Source organism: Nomascus leucogenys, chromosome 18 (genome assembly GCF_006542625.1).
Source record: "Nomascus leucogenys isolate Asia chromosome 18, Asia_NLE_v1, whole genome shotgun sequence".
NCBI classification, from domain to species: domain Eukaryota; kingdom Metazoa; phylum Chordata; class Mammalia; order Primates; family Hylobatidae; genus Nomascus; species Nomascus leucogenys.
Window position 1 is genome coordinate 10057322 of NC_044398.1, and position 12231 is coordinate 10069552.

The 12231-nt window shown below is 40.0% G+C and overlaps 1 protein-coding gene across 1 annotated transcript in view; it reads right to left on the reverse strand.

Moving 5' to 3' along the window:
- Positions 1-579: 579 nt before the first annotated feature.
- ANK3 (ankyrin 3) overlaps positions 580-12231 on the reverse strand; it is a 366342-nt gene continuing 354690 nt past the window's right edge. The window contains 1 exon segment of the mRNA XM_030797694.1: positions 580-3952. The gene's annotated coding sequence lies outside the window, so the exon portion shown is untranslated.

Genomic DNA, 12231 nt, shown 5'->3' on the forward strand with positions numbered 1-12231 from the left:
CCTTAGAATCCTCTGAGCATGTTCATCTCAACTTTGCTATGGAACTCTTTTGGAATTGGTGAGGAGTCTCAGGATGTCCCGTTGGAAATGCAACCCTCAGGGTGTTTTACTCTCTAACTCAGGAAGCACTAGGGGCTGAAGAGTAAAAATTCTTCACTTCATGTTCTCCTACTTGCACATATCATATGTAGCTAACAATAAGTGCAGCAGATATAATGGTAAATTTCATTTTGCTTTATTTTTGAATTATCTGCATTTAATTCTATTAAAGAAATGAAAGCTGTTGGGCTTGTTACTAAGGATACTTATCAGAATCTGCTCTATTATTTAATTTTTGTATTGGTACATGTTTAGCCAGGTAACCATGTAAAGAAATTATACCACTGCCTTCCACCTCTTATTAAAAGAACTCTTGAAAAGTTTGGTTCAAATCTTAATCTTGTAAATGTTTACTTCTGGACAATTTGATCAATTCATGAAACAGAAGCAGTGTGATATGCCTGGGAAATTACATACCTTGTAATATGTCACAGCCTCTTCAAGCAAATCAAGAATAGCAAGACTCACTCAGATAAGAAGTTAGTTTTTGGATCACCGGCTTCTTCAGAGAGACTCAGAAGATGCCTTATTATTTTTGTGATTTATTTCTGGGCTTCTCACATATACCTGTCATACAGCCAAACGTGAGCTGATGCTGACAACAGTTTATTGGCCATGGAGAAAATCCTCAGTCTTGATGGAACTCCAGGATGATACCAAATGAACAGCGAGGAACATCAGGATGCCAGAAAAGTCCTTATTTACAGAGGAAAGGATGCTAGCTGCTTATGTGTTCAATGAAGTAATAGATGCCTCTTAAAAGTATTGAAATGATACTGCATAGTGTATTGCCATAATTTGGCAATACAGTGATAGCACATTTTAATTTAACAAATTCAATAATTTAGTAAGAATATAAAATGAAAAAAACAGCAAATATCCAGAACTTATCAATCATAATTCATTTTTTACAGTAATGTCAATCAATGAAAAGCTTAAATACATATTTATAAGCTGGCAGGCCAAATATGTTAGAAATACATAATGTTATGTCACATTCAATCTACATATACATGTATAAATATATGCATATACACACATATGCAAGTTAAATCTTGAATGTCGTATTTTGGATACTTCTGAGTAAACTTATGACCTCCTGCTTGATCGGAACCAAAGCATATCACATATACCTAAAGTCAAATTTTCGGGTATATAAACACAACTACTTAATACCTAAACAGGTATACATCATTGAGTTTCTGGTTCACGATAAACACCTTCTCTCAAAGACTGAGTCAGAAATTCGTAACTCTTAGATAGGAAGTTAGGACACCTATATTCTGATCCTGGCTTTACAGAGAGGCATTTTGGGAAAGTTGTTGTTTTATTTTTTTTTTAAACCTCTCAAGGGTCTCACTTTACCCATCATAAAATAATTTTGGTGCAAGAGTAGTGGCACAGTTTATTTATTTGGGATACCATGCAGATGCAACCTAGCCCCATTCTTTATGCAAAGTAGATTATCTGTGCATTTCTTCTGCATTGATAGTGAATCCTTACTGGGGACAACTCATTCCATTTGGCAACAATCTTTAATGAACATGCAACATATAACATTGCTGAAAGTTTCTAAGCACCCATTTAATTTTATAAAAGGATCATTACCATCAAAGAAAGACAGTACCTAATTCATAAAGTAGATATAAGGACTAAGTAAGTAAATGGAATGTGCTTAGAACAGAGAATAGCATGTAGTGAGCACCCCAGTTTTAGTGATGATGACCATCACGGTTACTACTATCACTACTACCATATGCTAAGCTGGTAACTAGAATAAAAGTTAAAACAGCCATGGTCTCTGCCTCAGTAGAATTTAGATTCACGCAGTGTATGGGTTGCAAACTGATAGTCGGGATGTACAAATACAAGAAATGAGGCTGCGGCAGTGATACCTGTAGACCCCACACCTGGCTGGAGAGGGCAGGGACACCTTGGCTCCAGCAGGTTGTTACCTTCTGGGAATGAGGTCCGTTGTTGCCAAATCTTGCTTTTTAAGAGAAGTTAGCAACTTGATTATGTGAAATCTCCCAACTTGTAAGAGCGGACAACAAATGTAAATTAATAAAACAAAGAAAGCTCTGTGGGCTAAAAGCAACTGCACGTTGATGGTTCCTAGAAGTGCCAGTCAACTTTGTGACATGCTGGCTATAGTATCTCCAATTCTCCACTTTTCGAGATGGCCTGAACAGATGTGGGCAAAGCTTACTTGTCAATTAATCTTTAATTATTGGCTTCCCCATGAAATGCACGGAATTTATAAGCTGGGAGCTTGCAGGGCACACATGAATGTTAGAGACTATCTCTTCAGTGACCACAGAGGCACAAAGAGGACCAATGGGGTGGATTGGCCAGGACTCATATGACAAGGGATTAGACAACTACCTTTTGCCAGAAAACACAAGGAGACTGTAGAGCACAGATAGGTGAAGAGTTTAACACAATTTATTTTATGCTTAAATAATCGACTAGGTCATCCAGTGTGTGGTTTTTCATACATATGTCATTAGAGCTATGTGTCAATGAATGCTGATTTTATGTGAATATAATCAACAAATTAAAGAATTTCACCAAAACCCAAATAAAAATGCCCTTTAAAACACAGCAGCCTTATTAACCTAATATGACACTGCTAGAATGGTTACAAATGATTGGCTTACTGAAAGGTGTCTACATCTTATAGCCAGTACACAATACAGTAATAATTTTACAGCGTGCTGCCATTCTACTAGCTAAGGATTTCTGTTCAGTCCTTTTTAATTACCCCCGACTGGGGCCTCTTATGAGCACCATCCACCTCTAAAGCGGCAAGCATTTACCCCCTTTTAAGCACTAACAGATAGCATCCCCCCACCCCCTAAAGCAACTACCGTATAGGTTATTTTTTTTGTTGTTTTTAGGTCATTTCATTGAAAAATTGGCAATAGCAACAAATATTAGATGAAGGGCTTTGTGTTTACAGATAAAATCTTTTGTGTTGCAGTATACTGTAGTGTTTGCAAAATTGGAAAAGATTTAATCAAAATAAGGTGATACACATGCATCAAAATATTAGTATTCTGAAGAAAAAAATTTTTCACAGAACTACAGAATTCCTCATTTTGGGAATTATTTAAATTTGCAGCAGATTTTAAAGATTTGTTTTTTTTTTTTAAATCAAGCTAGCAGTTTTGCATATACAAACATTATAATTGCTAATATACAAGAATCAGTGAAGAGTCTCCCCCACCCAGAATCCCTCCCTCCTCTTCTAGGGCGAAGTCACTTGAGACCCCTATTTGTTAAATGCATTTGCAATATTCTGTTTGTGTTCTAAGAGGCAGTGCCTTATCAACATTTTATTCTATTTTTCTGTTAGAATTTATACAGTGTTATTATTTACAGCAAAACTATCGATGTTTTAAAAAAGAAACAAATAGTGTTTATACCCTGACAGTTTGGGTCCAAGAAAAATAAGGCGAGCTGTTGTAGATTTAGTAATTTTAGTGTTTCTCAGTGATTTGATCATTTCATCTCCTTCTGTCCCTTCTGATGGCAGGAATTTCTTCCTTTTGTAAATGACACCAAATTACTTGAGATAAACTGTTAACAGCATGGCTTCTTGTATATACACTGCATTGCTAATTGCACACGCGCCAATCCGGAAATGAAAGTGATTTCCATGCTCTGTAAATTGGCTCATGCTAAATTAAAATGTGGGTGGTTTTCTTTTCTTTTCTTTTTGCATAAAAAAAGATCATGCCATTAACGTGTGGAAGCAGCGAACACACACACACACTTCTTGGTGAATTTTTACTTCCTGCTGACATTTCTTCCATGAATTTCTCAATACTGGCAGTAAAAACTTATGATCCTGTGGAAAGAGACAGTAGATGGTGAGTTTAGCTTTCTTTTTCTTTTTCTCTTTTCTTTTCTAAGACAACTAGTGTAAGCCTTACTTGCCATTCAATAGAAAAGTCTCAGAGAAGAGAGGCCCTCCATTCCCTATGGGGTGGTTTAACATGATGCTACCTGCTAGATGCCTTAGAGGACAAGGCCCTAAGGTGTACTGGAAATCTCTTAGAAGGCAGTGACCTTTTCTAGGCGACCTCCAGAGAGCCTTGCTTATTATTGTATTTGTGTTTTGTAATTGCACCAGACCACCTGGTTCAACTTTTTTTTTTTTTTTTTTTTTTTTTGAGATGGAGTCTCGCTCTGTCACCCGGGCTGGAGTGCAGTGGCCCGAAATTGGTTCACTGCAAGCTCTGCCTCCCGGGTTCACACCATTCTCCTACCTCAGCCTCCCGAGTAGCTGGGACTACAGGTGCCCACCACCACGCCCAGCTAATTTTTTGTATTTTTAGTAGAGATGGGGTTTCACCATGTTAGCCAGGATGGTCTTGATCTCCTGACCTCATGATCCGCCCACCTCGGCCTCCCAAAGTGCTGGGATTACAGGCGTGAGCCACCGTGCCCGGCCCTCAACTTTTATGTAACAAAGTTGTGAGTTGTTTTTGAGTTGCCATGGACACCACCGGGTTGAAGGTCACATAATCTGAGCATGCCCAGATGAACTAAATATGCAACCATAGGAGGAACCTAAGTTCTCAGACTGAGGAGCTAATTAAGAAGCTTATATCTCATGGCAGGATCCAGTCAGATAGAGCCTTGGCGTCACCCCATTGCAGGATCCAGTCAGATCATGCCTCATTACCCTATGCTTCTGAAACATGATCCAGCCCCCAGCTTGGAGAGACAGATTTGAGTGGTTCCTCCTGTCTCCTTGTCAGTCAAGTGGCACCTTTCTCCTGCAAAAACCTGGTGCTTCGGTTGGTGTTTGACTTTCCATTGTGCACAGGCAAACACCCAGTTTGGTTCGGTGACAGTTTTAGACTGTGTTGGGAAGACCCTCTTCTAGTTCTGTCTGAAGCTCAGGTTATTCAGCTACTTGAGGATGCCATTTGTAGCCCTTCAGGCCTCAGAGACTATCTGTGAAATGAGGTGGCTGAGAGAGGTAATCTCTGAGACTTCCCTAAACATCAAAATGTAAGGAGTTTGGGACCTCCATGAGCAGAAATGGCCAGAGATAAGGAGTCAGGATAGAGCATCTCAGCTATTTCTGAATGCTTTGTAAGTCTCTGACTTCTCCAAAAATTCAACTAATCTTTCAAAAGGAAGAAAAGCATCATTACTTCATTACAATGAAATTTCTTTTCCATAACCAAATTAAAATTAAAGACAAACTTCTACTACTGCAAAGAACTTTCGCTTTTCCTGTCCATGTCAGTCATAATGGGACAAATTAATTTTATTTGAGCTTTTTAGTGGAGGCTCCGCTGAGAATGTCTTGTCTTGCTGGAGGATTCCTGCATAAAGCATCTGTGTTTTATAACCAGTCTTACTGTGTCAAAATAAATCATTCTTTGGCAGAGGTTTTCATACTTTTGTGCGCTACTGTGGTATGAATTTGTCTTTTCCATAAAACAAAGTTCTTCCCATATATTGTCTCTCCTCCTTGTTCAGTGTGAAAAGCTGACAAACTTGCATGCCTGCCTGCCTGAGAACAAGATACAGCTCCTATAGAAATCCCGAGTAAGGCAAGAACAATTTTAAGAATAACCCTGCTCACTCCCATATAAACAGCAGACTATATTTGCAGATCTAGGACAACCTTTAGAATTCGACTTCTCTTGGGGCCCAGGAGTGTTTCCAGTGACCTTGAAGATGTTTACTTACCTCAGACAAGTATCTTCCTCTTTAGATGGGTCACCTAGGACAGCCTGGCTTATGGAAACATGTTGGTACAGCACTTCCTCTCTCTGCCCCCACTACAGGACCTGGCTTCCTTTTTAGTATTAAAAGTGCTACTGACCTCCATGCCCCAGGTCACTAATGCTTGGAGCCAAGAACATGAAAGTATCAATTCCTCCTATGTGATTTCAACACCCCTCCCCTGTGACTCTGCTGAGGTTCCAAAGAAGGAAAGTGACTCACTTGGGTAGATCATCTTGCAGAGGGTGGGCAAATCAGAAGATGATGATCAGGATTTTCTCGCCTGTTTTTATCATTTAATCCTAATCTTGTAGGCACCAGGCTTCTTAAATGGTCCTATGATAATGTTACTACAGTCTTACTCCCTGCTTTCTCTAAACCCCTCCTCCTGACTTTTTGAAGCTTGATATATAATTTATATATCATAATTCAGCTATTATAAATACACAGCTTTTTTTTTTTTTTTTTTGAGATGAAGTCTCACTCTGTCGCCCAGGCTGGAATGGAATGGCATGATCACAGCTAACTGCAACCTCCGCCTCCTGGGTTCAAGCAATTCTCCTGTCTCAGCCTCCGGAGTAGCTGGGATTATAGGTGTGTGCCACCACGTCCGGCTAATTTTTTGTATTTTTAGTAGAGATGGAGTTTCACCATGTTGGCCAGGCTGGTCTTGTACTCCTGACCTCAAGTGATCCACCTGCCTCGGCCTCCCAAAGTGCTGGGATTATAGACATGAGCCACTGCGCCTGGCCTGGCTTGATAATTTTTAATATTTATGTAGATGTGTGATCATCACTACTTTTCTCCATGTCTCCTAAAAACCAATCCAACTTCCCAGGTTAATTTCGTAATGAATAGCAAGGCCTTTCTCTTCTCACCTCAATCCAAGCAAATGTTATCTTTCTGGATATATTGGATATGTTGCTATCATTTAAAAAAATGCTGTGAATTATGCCCACTTATATTCCAGTGAGGATGTTTTGGGTGATTTTTTTTAAGTGGGAGTTAGTTCCTCTTATAACTTTTTCTTTTCTTGGTTATGCAATCAGAGCCTGTTGGTCCCAACCACACTGGGTACACGAAGGTCATTCATTGGACAAAAGACTTTACACCAAGCACAATGTTGCATAAAAAGCATGAGAACCTTGGCTAGGTGACTGTGTACTTGCTATAAAAATATTGACACTTGGTATAAACTGTGATGACAGCGCCATCTGATGGGAAGGTGTGAGGGCAGAAGCCATCAAGATGACATTTCAGAAATAGAATTTTGACTCATCTCCCTTTTCTGGTTTAGATAATGGATATGAGACAGATACAGTTGCACTTAGGAATCTGTCTTTCTTTGGGTTTTGTATGCCTTCCAAACCTAAAGGTGGGAGAAACTAAATCAGAAAACCAATGATTCCTTTTAGCCATTTCACTATATTTTTAAGAAACATTTTAAAATGCACAAAAACAGGGCCACGCATGGTGGCTCACGTCTGTAACCCCAGCACTTTGGGAGGCCAAGCCGGGGGCGGGGGACGGGGGCGGATCACCTGAGATCAGGAGTTCAAGACCAGCCTGGACAACATGGTGAAACCCAGTCTCTACTAAAAATACAAAAATTGGCCGGGCGTGGTGGCAGCACCTATAATCCCAACTACTCAGGAGGCTGAGGCAGGAGAATTGCTTGAACCCAGGAGGCGGAGGTTGCAGTGAGCTGAAATCGCGCCATCACACTCCAGCCTGGACAACATAGTGAGACTCAGTCTCAAAAAAACAAACAAACTTGGAAACAGCAATTCATTGGATTTTCATGGCGGCTGATACTTTACAGTTAAATATGTACCGCATACATCACATCTTCAAGTCAGGAGCATGCTCCGGTACAGAACTGACTTGTCTTTTATAGGCGAATGGACATACCATGTGGATTTTAGACCCTAATGCCTAGCTTTAAAAAGGGTCTCCTATCTTTAGTTTGACATCTGAAGCTCTCTGGTCCAGCCCAATGAAGCTTTTTAGGTTTAATTCCCACTGTCCTCCACTGAAAAGTTGTTTTGCAATCTCCAGTGGTTCTCAAACTTGGTTGCACATTAGAATTACCTGGGAAGATTAAAACAACAACAACAATATCCAGGCCACATCCCATACCAGTTTATATAGAATTTTTCGGGATGGGGCCAGCATCAAAAATTTTTAAAAACTCGATAATTTGAGAGCCAGTCAAATGTTCTGGAACAGTGCTTCTCAAAGTTTAATCTGCATTACACAGGAGTCTTTGAGTATAGATTCTGATTCAGTAGGTCAGTGTGTCTGAAATTCTTTTTTTTTTTTTTTTTTTTTTTTGAGACAGAGTCTTGCACTGTCGCCCCACGCTGGAATGCAATGGCATGATCTTGGCTCACTGCAACCTCCACCTCCCGGGCTCAAGTGATTCTCCTGCCTCAGCTTCCTGAGTAGCTGGGATTAAAGGCGCCCACCACCATGACTGGCTAATTTTTTGTATTTTTATTACAGATGGGGTTTCACCATGCTGGCCAGGGTGGTCTTGAACTCCTGACCTCAGGTGATCTGCCCGCCTCGACCTCCCAAAGTGCTGGGATTACAGGCGTGTCACCATGTCCAGCCTGAAATTCTGTATTTCTAACAGACTTTTAGGCATGCTGATACTGTGGTCCACAGATTTCACTTTGAGGATCTAGATTAACAGGTATCAACTACAAATTGTTTTCCAACTTCATTGTCTTTATTCATGATTTTGTATCCACCTACACTTGCCTTCTCTGATTATCATCTGTGGCTAATTCCTCTTCTACCCTTCAAATTTGTTTCAAATGCCACCTCCTGGAAAGTTCGGACGTCTTTCCCTAATGAAATCCACCTTTGTAGTTCAACTCTTACTCATCTTTAAGACTTAGCTGTGTCATGGCTTAAGGAAAGCCTGAGCCCACTGAGGACAGAGAGGTCTTTACTCTAGTTCTTTGTTTCTCTCCCTACCCACCTCTCCCTTTCCCTTCTTTTCTCTTTTTCCTTCTCTGTAGTTACAGAAATCATGGACTAAGACTTTTTTCTAAACATTAATTTTAATTACTTTATGTAACTAAAATAAACTACAGTGCAGTTTTAAAGTAATTCCCAATTCAGGTAGCTTTGTTTTTTCACTAATACCAATAAATAGGGCTTTTTTGATTGTTCTTTTCTGTTCACTTGTGATTAAAAAGTATCTTAAGTCAAAGGGCTGGAAAAAAATACTGGAAAACTGTTCATTCGTGTTTTAGCAGTGAAAGAAAAACCTAACAGTAATAAAGTTTTATTACTGTTATTATTTTTATTAGGTAAAGATATTTATTCTAAACTGTTCTAAAGTGGATTAGCTAATTTAATCCTAATAACCGTGAGGTACTATTATTTTTTCCATTTTATAGATAAGAAAATAGAGCCACAAAGCTTTTATTTATTTTTTTTTTAATTAATTCAGTTTTTTTGAGATGGAGTCTTGCTCTGTCGCCCAGGCTGGAGTACAGTGGTATGATCTTGGCTCGCTGCAACCTCTGCCTCCTAGGCTCAAGTGATTCTCCTGCCTCAGTCTCCTGAGTAGCTGGGACCACAGGCACGTGCCACCATACCTGGCTAATTTTTGTCTTTTTAGTAGAAATGGGTGGGGTTTCACCATGTTGGCCAGGCTGGTCTCTAACTTCTGACCTCAGGTGATCCACCTGCCTCGGCCTCCCAAAGTGCTGGGATTACAGGTGTGAGCCACTGTGCCCGGCCAAAAAGAGAGCCACAAAGCTTTTAAATAGTGAGCTCAAGGTTACACAGTTAATATATAGTGGAGCCAGAATTGGAAATCAAGCCATCTGCCTCTAGCTCTTATCTTGAAGCCAAGGCTTTTGTTAATAGGAATTTTTTAAGGGTAAGAAAAATAAAAAAAGGGCCGGGTGCGGTGGCTCACACCTATAATTCCAGCACTCTGGGAGGCCGAGGCAGGCAGATTACCTGAGGTTGGGAGTTTGAGACCAGCCTGACCAACATGGAGAAACCCCATTTCTACTAAAAATACAAAATTAGCTGGGCTAATTTTATTTCTTAAAATAAAAAATATTACATATTTTTAATAAAAATAAAAATATATATTATAAAAACATATTTACTCTATATGAATTCTGATAAAATATTCTGGAGGGCAGGGTCCTGAATTTGTAGTGAAGCAATTCAGCCCATAGCTCTGACTTCTGAGAATCAGAATCAGGAAATCCAGACCTGTCATTAACTGCACTCAGCCTTAGAGATTTTGCTGTCTGTCACTGTTCATTCTTTAGTAAAGAGGAACAAGAATCCTGTTTTACTAATTTCCTAGGGCTACTATGAGAAACAAGTGATGTGAAATAATAGAAACTTTTCTGAAGTGTAAACCACCATCACATGCAGAGGATTTCAGATACTGCTGTTCTCACTTCTCCCACTGTTATATTCTAACATCACTGGCTACTGCTTCTTAGTCCACCAGCCTCTGTAATCCAAAGCTCTTCAAGGTTCTATTCTTGGTTCTCTTAATACTAGTAGCAATAGCTGACACTTATTGAGTGCTTACTAAGGAGGGTCATGGTTGGAGCTCTGCAGAAGAGAGGTCAGAGGCAATTTTTTTTTTTTTTTTTTTTTTTTTTGAGATGGAGTCTTGCTCTGTCACCCAGGCTGGAGTGCAGTGGCAAGATCTCGGCTAACTGCAAGCTCCACCTCCCAGGTTTACACCATTCTCCTGCCTCAGCCTCCCAAGTACCTGGGACTACAGGTGCCTGCCACCACACCTGGCTAATCTTTTTGTATTTTTAGTAGAGACAGGGTTTCACTGTGTTAGCCAGGATGGTCTAGATCTCCTGACCTCGTGATCTGCCTGCCTTGGCCTCCTAAAGTGCTGGGAACACAGGCGTGAGCCACTGCATCTGGCTGAGGAAATTTTTTTAAACTCTGAAATGTTGCTTTTGAGGACTCAACTTTTGAGCCCCTTCTTGGCTTACTTCAGCTTTCTCCCTAGGTAATCACATCTATTCACTGGTGTTCAATACCCATTTCTTTTGTGATGATTCCCACATTTTTATATGCACAGCCCCAACTTTTCCTCAGAGCTTTGGACTTGTGTATGTAACATAAATACTTGGATGTCTCATAGCATTTCAAACTCAAGTCCAAGCCTGAATGCCTGTCATCCTTCTTAAAACTCATTCCTCTTCCACTTCTGCTTCTTTCTCTATCATCTAGTTGCTTATGCCAGAAATCTAGGAGTCATTTTTGACTCAGTGATTCTTCTCCACTCTACCCACCATGCTAATCCATCAAGTGCTGTCAATCTTCCCAGCTGAAGCCACCATTATGGCTTAGTTGAACTGAAGCCATAAGTTCCTAACTGGTTACCTTCATTTTATTCTTGTCCCCCTATCCATTCTCTAGATAGTCCGTGCTCTTATTTATTTTTTTAAAGAGGGAAAAAAGACCAAGTTAGGTCCTTGCTTAAAATCCTTCAGAGGCTTCAAATTCCTCTAAATATGCACACAAAAAATTATTAAGTTCAAGGGTACACGTGCAGGTTTGTTACAGATTATTTTGTCACCCAGGTACAAAGCCTAGTACCCAATAGTTACTTTTTCCTCTCCTCTCCCTTCTCACCCTCAAGTAGATCCCAGTGTCTGTTGTTTCCCTTTTTGTGTCCATGTGTTCTCATCATTTAGCTTCCACTAAATGAGAACATACGGTAGTTGGTTTTCTGTTCCTGTGTTAGTTTGCTAAGGATAATGGTCTCTAGCTCTGTCTATGTTCCTGCAAAGGACATGCTCTCGCTCTTTTTTTATATCTGCATAGTATTCCATGGTGTATGTGTGTATACCACATTTTCTTTATCCAGTCTACCATTGATGGGCATTTAGGTTGATTCCATGTCTTTGCTATTGTGAATAGTGCTGCAGTGAACATATGTGTGCAAGTGCCTTTGTGACAGAACGATTCATATTCCTTTGGGTATATACACCCAGTAATAAGATTGCCGGGTTGAATGGTAGTTCTGTTTTTAGCTCTTTGAGGAATTGCCACACCACTTTCCATAATGGTTGAACTAATTTACACTCCCACCAACAGTGTATAAATGTTTCCTTTTCTCCACAACCTTGCCAGCACCTGTTATTTTTTGAGTTTTTAATAATAGCCATTCTGACTGGTGTGACATGGTATCTCATTGTGGTTTTAATGTGCAATTCTCTAATGAACAGTGATGCTGACCTTTTATTCATATGCTTGTTGGCCACATGCCTGTCTTCTTTTGAAAAGTGTCTGTGCATGGCTGGGCACAGTGGCTCACGCCCGTAATTCGAGCACTTTGGGAGGCCCAGGTGAGTGGATCACTTG